Source organism: Artemia sp. Qi Xiang Cuo, chromosome 6 (assembly GCF_049724085.1).
Source record: "Artemia sp. Qi Xiang Cuo chromosome 6, ASM4972408v1, whole genome shotgun sequence".
NCBI classification, from domain to species: domain Eukaryota; kingdom Metazoa; phylum Arthropoda; class Branchiopoda; order Anostraca; family Artemiidae; genus Artemia; species Artemia sp. Qi Xiang Cuo.
Window position 1 is genome coordinate 53753441 of NC_142799.1, and position 17046 is coordinate 53770486.

The window sequence follows — 17046 nt, forward strand, 5'->3', positions numbered from 1 at the left end:
AAGTTCATTTTAATTTCTTTCATTGAAATGCAAGAGTTGGAATATTTCACTAGTGTTTGGTTGTGGTTTACCTTGTCACAGTTACATTCACTTAATTTTTCAAAGTTAATTTTGAATTTCTTTCTTTTAAATGCAAGAGTTGGAATATTTCACTAGTGTTTTGTTATGGTTTAACTTGTCACAGTTAAATTTTCCTGATTTTTCAAAGTTTATTTTGAATTTCTTTCATTGAAATGCAAGAGTTGGAATATTTCAGTAGTGTATGGTTGTGGTTTACCTTGTCACAGTTACATTTTCTTGATTTTTTAAAAAGTTCATTTTGAATTTCTTTCATTGAAATGCAAGAGTTGGAATATTTCAGTAGTGTTTTGTTGTGGTTTACCTTGTCACAGTTACTTCTTGATTTTCAAAGTTCATTTGAATTCTTTGTTGAAATGCAAGAGTTGCAATGTCTTCCGTAATTTTCTTGATTTTCAAGTTCATTTTGAATTTCTTTCGTTGAAATGCAAGAGTTGGAATATTTCAGTAGTGTTGGGTTGTGGTTTACCTTGTCACAGTTACATTTTCTTGATTTTTCAAAGTTCTTTTTGAATTTCATTCGTTGAAATGCAAGACTTGGAATATTTCAGTAGTGTTTGGGTGTGGTTTACCTTGTCACAGTTACATTTTCTTTATTTTTAAAATTTAATTTTGATTTTATATAGTTGAAATGAAAGAGTTAGACTATTTCAGTAGTGTTTGGTTGTGGTTTACCTTGTCACAGTTACATTTTCTTGATTTTTCAAAGATCATTTAGAATTTCATTCATTGAAAAGAAAGAGTTGTAATATTTAAGGAGTGTTTGCTTATGGTTTACCTTGTCACAGTTACATTTTCTTTATTTTTTAAAGTTCATTAGAATTTCTTTCGTTGAAATGCAAGAGTTTGAATATTTCACTAGTGTTTGGTTTTGGTTTACCTTGTCACAGTTTTATTTTCTTGATTTTTCAAAGTTAATTTTTAATTTCTTTCGTTGAAATGCAAGAGTTGGAATATTTCAGTAGTGTTTGGTTGTGGTTTACCTTGTCACAGTTACATTTTCTTGATTTTTCAAAGTTCATATTGAATTTCTTTCATTGAAAAGCAAGAGATGGAATATTTCAGTAGTGTTTGGTTGTGGTTTACCTTGTCACAGTTACATTTTCTTGATTTTCACAAATTTCATTTTTAATTTCTTTCGTTGAAATGCAAGAGTTGGAATATTTCAGTAGTGTATGGTTATGGTATACCTTGTCACAGTTACATTTTCTTGATTCTTCAATTTTCATTTTGAATTTCTTTCGTTGAAATGCAAGAGTTGGAATATTTCAGTAGTATTTGTTTGTGGTTTACCTTGTCACAGTTACATTTTCGTGATTTTTCAAAGTTTATTTTGAATTTCGTACATTGAAATGCAAGAGTTTGAATATTTCAGTAGTGTTTGGTTGTGGTTTACCTTGTAACAGTTACATTTTCTTGATTTTTCAAAGTTCATTTTGAATTTCTTTCGTTGAAATGCAAGAGTTGGAATATTTCAGTAGTGTTTGGTTGTGGTTTACCTTGTCACAGTTACATTTTCTTGATTTTTAAAAGTTAATTTAGAATTTCTTTCGTTGAAATGCAAGAGTTGGAATATTTCAGTAGTGTATGGTTATGGTACAACTTGTCAAAGTTACATTTTAATGATTTTCCAAAGTTCATTTGAATTTCTTTCATTGAGATGCAAGAGTTGGTATATTTCAGTAGTGTTTGGTGGTGGTTTACCTTGTCACAGTTACATATTCTTGATTTTTCAAAGTTCATTTTGAATTTCTTTCGTTGAAATGCAAGAGTTGGAATATTTCAGTAGCGTTTGGTTGTGGTTTAACTTGTCACAGTTACATTTTCTAGATATTACAAAGTTCATTTTGAATTTCTTTCGTTGAAATTAAATAGTTGGAATATTTCAGTAGTGTTTGGTTGTGGTTTAAATTGTCAAAGTTACATTTTATTGATTTTTCAAAGTTAATTTTGAATTTCTTTAGTTGAAATGCAATAGTTGGAATATTTCAGTAGTGTTTGGTTGTGGTTTACCTTGTCACAGTTACATTTTCTTGATTTTTCAAAGTTCATTTTGAATTTCATTCATTGAAAAGCAAGAGTTGGAATATTTCAGTAGTGTTTACTTTTGGTTTACCTTGGCAAAGTTACATTTTCTTGATTTTTTAAATTTTCATTTTAATTTCTTTAGTTGAAATGCAAGAGTTGGAATATTTCAGTAGTGTCTGGTTCTGGTTTACCTTGTTACATTTACATTTTCTTTATTTTTTAAAATTTCATTTTTAATTTCTTTCGTTGAAATGCAAGAGTTGGATTATTTCATAAGTGTATTATTATGGTTTACCTTGTCACAGTTACATTATCTTGATTTTTCAAAGTTCATTTTGAATTTCTTTCGTTGAAATGCAAGAGTTGGAATATTTCAGAAGTGTTTGGTCGTGATTTACCTTGTCACAGTTACATTTTCTTAATTTTTAAAAGTTCATTTTGAATTTCTTTCGTTGAAATGCAAGAGTTGAACTATTTCAGTAGTGTTTGGTCGTGGCTTACCTTGTCACAGTTACATTTTCTTGATTTTTCAAAGCTCATTTTGAATTTATTTCGTTTAAAAGCAAGATTTGGAATATTTCAGTAGTGTTTGCTTATGGTTTACCTTGTCAAAGTTACATTTTCTTTATTTTTCAAAGATCATTTGAATTTATTTCGTTAAAAATCAAGAGATGGAATATTTCAGTAGTGTTTGGTTATGGGTTACCTTGTCACAGTTACATTTTCATGATTTTTCAAAGTTCATTTTTAATTTCTATCTTTGAAATGCAAGAGTTGGAATATTTCAGTAGTGTTTGGTTATGGTTGACCTTGTCACAGTTACATTTTTCTTGATTTTTCAATATAATTTTGAATTTCTTTCTTTTAAAATCAAGAGTTGTTATTTTTCAGTAGTGACTGGGTTACTTTTTCCCTGGCGGCAGTAGATATCCTTGATTTTTCAAACTTACTTTTGATTTCCAATAGATCGATAACCAAATATTAACTATTTAAGTAGCGGATGGTTATCATTTACATTGCAACAGTTAAAGTTTATTGATTTTTTAAGGTTCATTTTGAACTTATTTAATTGAAATGCAAGAGTTGGAATATTTCACTAGTATCTGGCTGCTGTATACCTTGTCACATGTACACACATGTATAAACATGTACACACATGTGCATATCATGAGTGCTCATGATAAGTTAACCTAACCTTTTCCGGTGAGTATGGTTAGGTTAGACTAGATTAAGTTAGGTTAGATTAGACTAGGCTAGGTTAGCCTACGTACGCTTTACTTAGGTTAGGTTAGGTTATGTGAGAGACAGGCGAAAAGTTAGGGGTATGATTAGGTTAGGTGAGAGTAGGTTAGGTTAATTTATCGTTGAAATTTTAGAGTTGGAATATTTCAGTAGTGTTTGGTTGTGTTTTAACTTGTCAAACTTACATTTTCTTGATTTTTCAAATTTCATTTTGAATTTCTTTCGTTGAAATGAAAGAGTTGGAATATTTAAGTAGTGTTTTGTTGTGGTTTACCTTGTCACAGTTACATTTTCTTGATTTTTCAAAGTTCATTTTGAATTTCTTTCATTGAAAAGCAAGAGTTGGAATATTTCAGTAGTGTTTACTTGTGGTTTACCTTGTCACAGTTACATTTTATTGATTTTTTTCAAATTTCTTTTTTATTTAGTGCGTTGATAATATCTTTTTTTATTAGGTCATGTTTTTCTTTTCATTTAGTTCATTTTCTCCTGTTATTGTTCTTGATTTTTTCATAGTACATTATGTATTAATTACATTGAAATGGAAGAATTGGTGAATTAATGTATTATAATTGGATGTTTTAAATATTCAAAGTTAAATTCTAATGATTTTTCAAATATAATATTTTATTTATTTCGTTAAAATGAAAGAGTTGTAATATTTCAGAAGTGTTTGGTCGTGATTTACCTTGTCACATTTACATTTTCTTGATTTTTCAAAGTTCATTTTGAATTTCTTTCGTTGAAATTCAATAGTTGAACTATTTCAGTAGTGTTTGGTCGTGGCTTACCTTGTCACAGTTACATTTTCTTGATTTTTCAAAGCTCATTTTGAATTTATTTCGTTGAAAAGCAAGATTTGGAATATTTCAGTAGTGTTTGCTTATGGTTTACCTTGTCACAGTTAAATTTTCTTGATTTTTCAAATCTAATTTGAATTTATTTCGTTAAAAATCAAGAGATGGAATATTTCAGTAGTGTTTAGTTATGGGTTACCTTGTCACAGTTACATTTTCATGATTTTTCAAAGTTCATTTTGAATTTTTATCGTTGAATTGCAAGAGTTGGAATATTTCAGTAGTGTTTGGTTATGGTTTACCTTGTCACAGTTACATTTTCTTGATTTTTCAAATTAATTGTGAATTTCTATCGTTGAAATGCAAGAGTTGGAATATTTCAATAGTGTTTGGGTTTCGTTTACCGTGTCACATTTACAGTTTATTGATTTTTCAAAATTCAATTTGAATTTCCTTCCTTGAAATGCAAGATTTGTAATATTTAAGTCGGCTAGGGTTTTTGTTTAAATTTTAACAGTTAAAGATTATTTATTTTTCAAATTACATTTGAATTTCTTTCTTTGAAATTTAAGAATTTGAATATTTCACTAGTTTATGGCAGTGGTTTACCTTGTCACATGTACACACATGTATACACATGTACACACATGTGCTTATCATGAGTGCTCATGATAAGTTAACCTAACCTTTTCCGGTGAGTATGGTTAGGTTAGACTAGATTAAGTTAGGTTAGATTAGACTAGGTTAGGTTAGCCTACGGACGCGTAACTGAGGTTAGCTTAGGTTAGGTGAGAGACAGGAGAAAAGTTAGGTGTATGATTAGGTTAGGTTAAGTTAGGTTAGGCTAGGTTAGCCTACGTACGCGCGCGGACGTAGGCTAACCTAGCCTAACCTAACTTAACCTAACCTAATCATACACCTAACTTTTCGCATGTCTCTCACCTAACCTAAGCTAACCTAAGTGAAGCGTACGTAGGCTAACCTAACCTAGTCTAATCTAACCTAACTTAATCTAGTCTAACCTAACCATACTCACCGGAAAAGGTTAGGTTAACTTATCATGAGCACTCATGATAAGCACATGTGTGTACATGTGTATACATGTGTGTACATGTGACAAGTTAAACCACAACCAAACACTAGTGAAATATTCCAATTCTAACATTTCAACGAAAGAAATTCAAATGAACTTTAAAAAATAAAGAAAATGTAACTGAGACAATGTAAACCACAACCAAACACTACTTAAATATTCCAACTCTTTCATTTCAACGAAGTAAATTCAATATGAAGTTTTAAAAATAAATAAACTGTAACTGCGACATGGTAAACGATAACCAAACACTACTGAAATATTCCAACTCTTGCATTTAAACTATAGAAATTCAAAATGAATTTGAAAAATCAACAAAATGTAACTGTGACGAGGTAAACCATAACCAAACACTACTGAAATATTCTAACTCTTACATTTCAAGGAAAGAAATTCAAAATGAACTTTGAAAAATCAAGAAAATGTATCTGTGACAAGGTAAACCAGAACCAAACACTACTGAAATATTCCTTCTCTTGCTTTTTAACGAAAGAAATTCAAATGAGCTTTGTAAAATCAAGAAAATGTAACTGTGACAAGGTAAACCATAAGCAAACACTACTGAAATATTCCAAATCTTTCTTTTAAACGAAAGAAATTCAAAATGAGCTTTGAAAAATCAAGAAAATGTAACTCTGACAAGGTAAACCACGACCAAACACTACTGAAATAGTTCAACTCTTGCATTTCAACGAAAGAAATTCAAAATGAACTTTGAAAAATCAAGAAAATGTAACTGTGACAAGGTAAATCACGACCAAACACTTCTGAAATAATCCAACTCTTGCATTTCAACGAAAGAAATTCAAAATGAACTTTGAAAAAATCAATATAATGTAACTGTGACAATGTAAAACAAAACCAGAAACTACTGAAATAATCCAACTCTTGCATTTCAACGAAAGAAATTCAAAATGAACTTTGAAAAAATCAAGAAAATGTAACTGTGACAAGGTAAACCAAAACAAGACACTACTGAAATATTCCAACTCTTGCATTTCAACTAAAGAAATTAAAATGAACTTTGAAAAAATCAAAAAAATGTAACTGTGACAAGGTAAACCACAAGTAAACACTACTGAAATATTACAACTCTTGCATTTCAACGAAAGAAATTCAAAATGAACTTTGAAAAATCAAGAAAATGTAACTTTTACAAGTTAAAACACAAACAAACACTAATGATATATTCCAAATATTTAATTTAAATTAAATAAATTAAAAATGAAATTTTAAAAATCAATAAAATGTAACTTTGACAAGGTAAACCACAACCAAAGACTACTGAAATATTCCAACTCTAAAATTTCAACGATAACTTAACCTAAACTAATCTCACCTCACCTAATCATACCCCTCACTTTTCGCATGTCTCTCACCTAACCTAAGCTAACCTAAGTGAAGCGTACGTAGGCTAACCTAACCTAGTCTAATCTAACCTAACTTAATCTAGTCTAACCTAACCATACTCACCGGAAAAGGTTAGGTTAACTTATCATGAGCACTCATGATAAGCACATGTGTGTACATGTGTATACATGTGTGTACATGTGACAAGGTAAACCATAACCATACACTAGTGAAAGATTCCAACTCTTGCATTTCAACGAAAGAAATTCAAAATGAACTTTGAAAAATCAAGAAAATGTAACTGTGACAAGGTAAACCACAACCAAACACTACTGAAATATTCCAACTCTTGCAATTCAACGAAAGGAATTCAAAATGAAGTTTGAAAAATCAAGAAATTGGAACTGTGACATGGTAAACGACAACCAAACACTACTGAAATATTCCAACTCTTGCATTTCAACTATATAAATTCAAAATGAATTTGAAAAATCAAGAAAATGTAACTGTGACAAGGTAAACCATAACCAAACACTACTGAAATATTCCAACTCTTGCATTTCAAAGAAAGAAATTCAAAATTAACTTTGAAAAATCATGAAAATATAACTGTGACAAGGTAAACCATAACAAAACACTAATGAAATATTCCATCTCCTGCTTTTTAACTAAAGAAATTCAAATGATCTGTGAAAAATCAAGAAAATGTAACTGTGACAAGGTAAACCATACGCAAACACGACTGAAATATTCCAAATCTTGCTTTTCAACGAAAGAAATTCAAAATGAGCTTTGAAAAATAAAGAAAATGTAACTCTGACAAGGTAAGCCACGACCAAACACTACTGAAATAGTTCAACTCTTGCATTTCAACGAAAGAAATTCAAAATGAACTTTGAAAAATAAAAAAAATGTAAATGTGACAAGGTAAAACACGACCAAACACTTCTGAAATATTCCAACTCTTGCATTTCAACGAAAGAAATTCAAAATGAACTTTGAAAAATCAAGAGAATGTAACTGTGACAAGGTAAACCAAAACCACACACTACTGAAATAATCCAACTCTTGCATTTCAACGAAAGAAATTCAAAATGAACTTTGAAGAACTCAAGAAAATGTAACTGTGACAAGGTAAACCACAACCATACACTAATTAAATATTCCAAATCTTGCATTTCAACGAAATAAATTCAAATTAACTTTTAAAAAATCAAGAAAACATAACTGTTACAAGTTAACCCACAAGTAAACACTACTGAAATATTCCAACTCTTGCTTTTCAATGAATGAAATTCAAAATGAACTTTGAAAAATCAAGAAAATGTAACTGTGACAAGGTAAACCACAACCAAACACTACTGAAATATTCCAACTCTTGCATTTCAACGAAAGAAATTCAAAATGAACTTTTAAAAATCAAGAAAATGTAACTTTGACAAGTTAAACCACAACCAGACACTACTGATATATTCCAACTCTTCCATTTCAACGAAAGAAATTCAAAATAAACTTTGAAATATCAAGAAAATGTAACTGTGACAAGTTAAACCACACCCAAACGCTACTGAAATATTCAAACTCTTGCATTTCAACGAAATAAATTCAAAATGAACTTTGAAAAATCAAGAAAATGTAACTGTGACAAGGTAAACCATGACCAAACACTTCTGAAATATTCCAACTCTTGCATTTCAACGAAAGAAATTCAAAATGAACTTTGTAAAATCATGAAAATGTAACTTTGACAAGTTATAACATAACCATACACTACTGAAATATTCCAACTATTGCATTACAAATAAAGAAATTCAAAATGAAATTTGTAAATTCATGAAACTGTAACTTTGACTAGTTAAACCACAACCAAACATTACTGAAATATTCCAACTCTTGCAATTCAACGAACGAAATTCAAAATTACCTTTAAAAATCAAGAAAATGTAACTGTTACAAGGTAAACCACAACCAAACACTACTGAAATAATCCAACTCTTGCATTTCAAAGTAAGAAATTCAAAATAAACTTTGAAAAATCATGAAAATGTAACTGTGACAAGGTAAACCACAACCAAACACTGCTGAAATATTCCAACTCTTGCACTTCAACGAGAGAAATTCAAAATGAACATTGAAGAATCAAGAAAATGTAACTGTGACAAGGTATACCATAACCATACACTACTGAAATATTCCAACTCTTGCATTTCAAAGAAAGAAATTCAAAATGAACTTTGAGAAAATCAAGAAAATGTAACTGTGACAAGGTAAACCACAACCAAAAACTACTGAAATATTCCATCTCTTGCATTTCAAAGAAAGAAATTCAAAATGAACTTTGAAAAATCAAGAAAATGTAACTGTGACAAGGTAAACCACAATCAAACACTACTGAAATATTCCAACTCTTGCATTTCAACTAAATAAATTCAAAATGAACTTTGAAAAATCAAGAAAATGCAACTGTGACAAGGTAAACCACAACCAAACACTAGTGAAATATTCCAACTCTTGCATTTCAACGAAAGAAATTCAAATGAATATTAAGAAATCAAGAAAATGTAACTGTGACAAGGTAAACCATAAGCAAACACTACTGAAATATTACAACTCTTGCTTTTAAATGAAAGAAATTCTAAATGAGCTTTGAAAAATCAAGAAAATGAAACTGTGACAAGTTAAACCACAACAAAACACTACTTAAATATTACAACTCTTTCATTTCAAAGAAATAAATTCAAAATTAACTTTGAAAAATCATGAGAATGTAGCTATGACAAGGTAAACCACACCCAAACACTACTGAAATATTCAAACTCTTGCATTTCAACGAATGAAATTCAAAAAAAACTTTGAAGAATCAAGAAAATTTAAATGTGACAAGGTAAACCACAACCAAACACTACTTAAATATTCCAAATCAAGAATTAAAACGAAAGAAATTCAAAATGAACTTTGAAAAATCAAGAAAATGTAACTGTGACAAGGTAAACCACAACAAAACACTACTGAAATAGTCCAACTCTTGCATTTCAATGAAAGAAATTCAAAATGAACTTTGAAAAATCAAGAAAATGTAACTGTGACAAGGTAAACCACAACCAAACACTACTGAAATATTCCAACTCTTGCATTTCAAAGAAAGAAATTCAAAATAAACTTTGAAAAATCAGGAAAATGTAACTGTGACAAGGTAAACCACAACCATACACTACGGAAATATTCCAACTCTTGCATTTCAAAGAAAGAAATTCAATATTAACTTTTAATAATGAAGGTAATGTAACTGTGACAAGGTAAACCACAACTAAACACTAGTGAGATATTCCAACTCTTGCATTTCAACGAAAGAAATTCAAAATGAACTTTGAAAAATTAAGGGAATGTAACTGTGACAGGGTAAACTATAATAACACACTACTGAAATATTCCAACTCTTGCATTTCAACGAAAGAAATTCAAAATGAACTTTGAAAAATCAAGAAAATGTAACTGTGACAATGTAAACCACGACCAAACAATACTGAAATATTCCAACTCTTGCATTTCAATGAAAGAAATTCAAAATGAACTTTGAAAAATCAAGAAAATGTAACTGTGACAAGGTAAACCGCAACCAAACACTACTGAAATATTCCAACTCTTGCATTTCAACGAAAGAAATTCGAAATGAACTTTGAAAAATCAAGAAAATGTAACTGTGACAAGGTAAACCATAACCAAACACTACTGAAATATTCCATCTCTTGCATTTCAACGAAAGAAATTCAAATGAACTTTGAAAAATCAAGAAAATTTAAATGTGACAGGGTAAACCATAATCAAACACTACTGAAATATTACAACTCTTTCTTTTCATATAAATAAATTCAAATTAACTTTGAAAAATCAAGAAAATTTAACTGTGACAAGGTAAACCACAACCAAACACTACTGAAATATTCCAACTCTTGCATTTCAACGAAAGAAATTCAAAATAAACTTTGAAAAATCAAGAAAATGTAACTGTGACAAGGTAAACCTCAACCAAACACTACTGAAATATTCCAACTCTTGCATTTCAACGAAAGAAATTCAAAATGAACTTTGAAAAATTAAGCGAATGTAACTGTGACATGGTAAACCACAACCAAACACTAGTGAAATATTCCAACTCTTGCATTTCAATGAAAGAAATTCAAAATGAACTTTGAAAAAATCAGACCTTTGGAGGGGGAGGGGCCGGGGGGAGGGGGTCGTTCTGTGTCTCAATGCACAAAAAAAGTATAAAAAATGGGGAGGGAATGGGGTGGGGGGGGGAGGGGAGGAGGAGGTGGGAGGAGGAGGAGGTGGGAGGGGGAGGAGGGAGGAGGAGGAGGGGGCCGGGGAGGGCCTTTGGGGCACAGGGAGGGCCTTTGGGGCACAGGGAGGGCCTTTGGGTGCCTGGGGGACATTTGGGGACCGGTGGATGGCCTCTGGGACCCCGTTGGTCCTTTGGGAGCTCGATGGGCCTTTGGGGGGCCCGGGGATGGCATTTGGGGGTCTGTGTGGGCCTTTGGGGCGCCGGGGAGGACCTTTGGGTGCCTGGGGGACATTTGGGGGCCGGGGGTGGGCCTGTGGGGGTCTGGAGAGGCAGTTGGGGACCGGGGGAGGGCCTTGGGGAACCCGGTGGTCCTTTGGGAGCTCGATGGCCCTTTGGGGACCGGAGGAGGACCTTTGGGGCACAGGGGGGGGCTTTTGGGGCACAGGGAGGGCCTTTGGGGGTCCGGAGGGGCGTTTGGGGGTCTGGGTGGGCCTTTGGGGCGCCGGTGGTCCTTTGGAAACTTGATGGGCCTTTGAGTGTCCGGGGGGGGCAGTTGGGGTCCTGGGGGACATTTGGGGACCGGTGGAGGGCCTTTGGGAGCTTGGGGGGCCTTTGAGGACCGGGGGCTTCCTTCGGGGTTGGGGTAGAGGGATTGGAACCCTTTGGGGTTGGGTTAGAGGACCTCACAACACTGTTCAAATGGAACTTGTGTATTATAACGACCACAGAGTTTCACCCTCAAATTCTCTTCTAAAACCTTTCCTAAAATCTTCTTTCAAAATGTCTCTAACTGTTTCGCCAAAATAGTTCCATAGCCTGTCTAAAACGGTTTCGCCCAAATAATCCCTAAACGTAATTTCAGCGTGTTCCTTTTGTTTGGCATCTCTGCGCTAACGCATTTCAAATTTCTAGGAAACCCTTTCCTACGTTAATATCTTCATCTCATAAATTTTCCTAGCTAAACTATTATGGTTTCGTTAGAATATCAATTTATCTCTCCGACTTAAAACTCCGTGAAGCCGTATTTAAAAATAGAATTTCTATCTCTTTAGACTCCCGCATAATTCCAAGATAACAAGTGATGTTAATTATGATTCCTGACACTAAAGATCAATGAAGCCCTATTTGAAAATAGAATATTAATTTTTCTCTCTGACCTAAAGAATGTTTATCCCTCAGACCTAAGATTAAAGAAGCCTTAATGTTTCTTAATTCTCCCCTTCGTGAATCGATAATTTCCCCTAGCGATTATGTAAATCAAGTTCTCAGGTTAGGCTAGCCAAACAACAATGAAGCCATGTTTGTTTCATAATTCACCCCTTCGTGAATCAATAATTTCCCCTAGCGATTATGTAAATCCACGGAAATTCACTTCCCCCTCGAGTCCTAGATCAATAACATTGTTCCCGTTAGAATTCAATGCGCATGTGCAACCTTCGTCTCGGAGCTATTACACATAAAAACATCTAATAAATCGATCTTGGAAAAAGAGGTCATTGAGCGAATACGTAATCTTTCTCCCTAGAGACTCTACGACCATATTGTTTCATAATTCCCCACGCTCGTGAATCAATAATTCCCCCATCGATTATGTAAATAACCCCTCATGTCATTCACACGTGGTCAAACAACAACAGATCGATTGACCTTGACACACCCACATTAGACTCGATCGATAATCCTTGAATAAATTATGTCCCGTCATCCAAACGCTCGAGAATCAATAATTCCCCCATCGATTATGTAAATCATCCCTCATGTCATTCGCACGTGGCCAAACAATAACAGATCGATTGACCTTGACACACACACATTAGACTCGATCGATAATCCTTGAATAAATTATGTCCCGTCAGCATTAAACTAAATTGTAGATGGCAGCACATGTGTTCGTCCCGGGTCAATAGGGTCACCTCTACTGGTATCCTCGTGTTATTAAGAAAATGATCAGATTTTAATTAAGAAAACAAGTTTTTCAATTGAAAGTAAAAAGCGACATTAAAACATAAAACGAACAGAAATTATTAGGTATATGAGGGGGGTTGCAGCCTCCTCAACACCTCACTCTTTACGCTAAAGTTCAAATTTTACCCCAATCATTTAAAACGGCTACTGAAACACAAGGATCGTTTAATTACAACAATAAGGAACTTTTTTTGAAGTGCCGAAAACTGTAGCGTGAAGAGCGAGGTATTGAGGAGGGGGGCAACCCCCCTCATATACGTAATAATTTTTGTTCGTTTTAAAATTTAAATTTTGCTCCTTGCTTTCAGTTGAAAAATTTCTTTTTTATTTAATGAAGATTAAAGATAAACGTTTTTCTAAAGGTAATGAAAAAAGTATGTCAGTTAAAGTAAAAGCATTTAAAAATGGAAAAAGTAAGTATTAAAAAAATTGCACGAAAATATAGGCTACTTACAAAAACTAAGATACAAGCTCCCATTATTCAGTTCTGCTGAGCTATGCCGAGGCGTTGGACGGATACTTTTTAACAATATCGACAGTTTTGAACTTGTTTATCAAACACGAAAATATTAATTGCCTTTAGAATCAGTTTTTTTTTTTATAAAAATTAACGTATTATCAAAGTAGTTTGTTCAAATTAAAATATTTAAACTAAGATTAAAAAATCAAATAGATTTGTTTTATTCAATATTTTAATTTAATTTTCAACATAAAAAACCAATATATTTGACACCTTTACACTTCATAACTGTAAAAAATTAAATCTTTTTCAAAGAGACAACTAGATAAACACAATCACTCCTTGAAAAATAAATAAATGACAATACAACACAAAAAACGTATCCGTTCAGTGGAAAGATATAAAAATTCCCAGCATTCCGTTCAGGAGAAACATTTCTAATTATAGTGGATTCATATATCAGCTCAGTGGTACTCTGGCAATGCAAGCGAAAATTGACGGCATTTTTTTTTCCGAATTGCCCCTTATGAAGTTGTTTTCCTTGTGTTTTCTTTAATTATACGAACTTTTTTGGGTACCAATAACAGCACTAATTAGTAATAAACCTGTACATAATTAGGATCACCACAAAAAACTGATTCTTAACAATGGGCAACACACATTTTTTCTATGGTTTTTGCACATTCTGCTTTTTTCTTTTGGTTTCCTTACAATTAACTTATAGTCCCAGATATCCAGGGGGTATGGCCCCCTTGCCTCCCCCCCCCGCCTTGCCGGTGCCCATGGCCATTATTTAACAAGCGCAAGAACAGATTTGCTTATCAACAATAATCTTCACAAGAATGTAATTTTTATGTAATTCCAAAAGAAAACAATTTTTACCCATGATAGTCATCCTTGAAATTTTTTGTATGAATTTGACCAATGAGTTTGAAAAACAACACTATCAATGGCGCGTCGTTTTACCCACAATGTTGATAATTAAAACCCTTCTAATCCGACTGTTGATCAACGGGAAGGCCTCATAAGGATTAAACGCGTGGCTTCGGCAAAAACTTTGAACTTTGAAATTGTTAGCACATGGAAAATCATATGCCGGGATCCCATGGCGTCAATAAAGTTAATAAAGTTATTCATAAAGTGCGAACCATAAAGTTTGTTCCACTCACACAAGTATTTTACTTTTTTGAATTTACTGCAAATTTTCACAGAAAGTAAATTTAATAATTAAACATGGGGCTGTGAAAACCATCTTTTTAATGATGAATGAAAATATATTTTTTGTGTTACCCTTATTCTTTTGGTAAATTTTTCACAGTTTATGATATTAACTTACAAATAAAGTAAACATGCCACTTGATGCCTTTTTTGTGCTCTTTACAAATACAATAATCATTTTTGTTGCAAAGGAATTTTACCCCCCCCCCCCTATATATACACCAATTCAGGATATATATTTTCACAGGAGGGGGGGATTAAACTATAATACCTCTCATTTTCATCAGAAATAAACTTTATCCCCATCCTCCTAATGTGAAAATATATACCCTGAATCAGTTATTAGCCTATAGGGGTGGGGATAAAATTGGACATCCAGCACATGGCTAATATGGGAGTAAAGTTCATTTGTGATGCAGATGGATGTCATATTTAGATTGAGGATACAATTCTAGGCATATATTAGCACATTAGGGGGTGGGGGTATATATTCTGTGAATATAGGCTATAGGTTTTAAGAAATTCATGAATTTCTTAGAAAAACTAGGAAAACAAGGAAAGAAGTGAAGATAAAGGCTCTCCCCCTGCAAAATGTATTAAATAGGATTATTCTGCATATTATAGAGTAAGAATTGTTTCTTAATATATTTCCTTATGTCCAGCAGGAATCTTAGGCTTAAAATACTAGTTGGCCGGTTGGCTAATTTAAAGATTTGTATATATATACACTGTCAACATAGCCAGCTGGTTGTATCTTTGTAAAATTCATTTGCAACAAAAATGGGTAAATGTTTTTTTGTTCATATTATTGATTTATGATTAAAGTAAACATACCACTTGATGCCTTTTTTATGCTCTTTCTAAATAGAATAATAATTTTTGTTGGAAATGAATTGTACCCCACCCCTATATAAACCAATTCAAAGTATATATTTGCACATTGGGGGGGGGGGGTTGGTAAATTTTATTTCTGATGTAAATGAGAAGTAAGTATAAACTTTCCCCCACCCCCTCTAATATGTAAATATATACCCTGAATTGGTATATATAGGGATGGGGGTAAAATTTATTTCCAAGAAAAATGATTGTCATATTTGGAAAGAGCATAAAAAAGGCATCAAGTGGTATGTTTACTTTATTTGTAAGTCAATAATATGAACAACAAAAATTTACCCAAAATGATTTTTATATTTGGAAAGAACATAAAAAAAGGCATCAAGTGGTATGTTTACTTTATTCATAAGTCAATAACAGGAACTGCAAAAAATTACCCTTCTTTTACCAAACAAAATATTTAAATAAGTATACACTATTATATATAGAGACACTAATTGTGTGGTTTTTTTTTGAATTTTTCACAAGTCTTCTGCTATTGGCTGAACTTTGTGGACTTTCTTGAAAAAGATGAATAAAGTTCAACTTTTTTTCCAACAGCAATAAATTCAGCTAAGTTAATCAAGGAAAATAATTTATTAACTTTGTGGAAAGCTTTATTAACTTTGTTGAGCCCTTCAATAGACCTATCTTTCACAGAGGAAAATTTCCAAAGGTGAAGGATCTTATAGACCTTAAATCACACTTGCCAGTGATAAGGACAAATCCTGTAGATGCTGGCCAATGATGATGATGGTGACTCTGGTGACTTATGGGCAATCATATGGACTGTTAGAATGTTTTTTTGATATTTAAAGGTAAAAATTTGTATTTTCACCTGTTTCCAATAATAGGTTGAAAATAATATGAAAGCAACATTGAAATGTAGACCTAGGCTGTGACACATTAGTTACTATGACAATAGAAGAAATATCATCCCATCAGATCCCTGCTCTTTCTAATTAACTTTTAACTGTTGTTTGATGACTAGACCAGGCTAGATTAATCAATAGGCCTTGGCAAGACAACTGCATCCATGGGGTGGTTTAGGGACATGTACCCCTCTAGAAGGTAAAAAGTTGCATTTACTTACAAAGGGATAGAGAGGCATAAGATCCCAATGAGGGAGCCAAATTTTTATTGGTGCCCCAAAATATTTATTCTGTGTCCCTGGTGCCATCAATCAATAAAATGTAGAGGAGGAAAAGTGTCTTTTGCAAAATTGAGGGGGTTAATTTCTACTTTTTTTAGTTTTTTCAATGAAAATATAATAAAGACAATTTTTCTATGGAAATACCAGAAAAAAGATACACTATCTTTCAAAATATCAGGAGAAGGGAGGAAGCTAGTCTACCCTGACCTTGCCCCTGATTAAGGTGAATTTGCTGAATATAGGCACTTTAGAAGCAGATATGCTAGAACAAAAAGAGAGCCATTTTTAGACTACTGTTTCTTATGCTCTTTTTTTATGGTTAAATTCATGTTTTTGAAAGGATCTAAAATAAATCCCAAGAGCAAGTTGTATCACCTTTAGTAGTAAGTTTAAAGTTTTGTGGAGTACTTTTTAAGGTGACTACATGGCTTGATGCATCTTTATATGGTCTTTTCAAATATAGCTAAGGCTTATGAGTTAAGGCTCTTCTGAAGAAAATATGTTAAT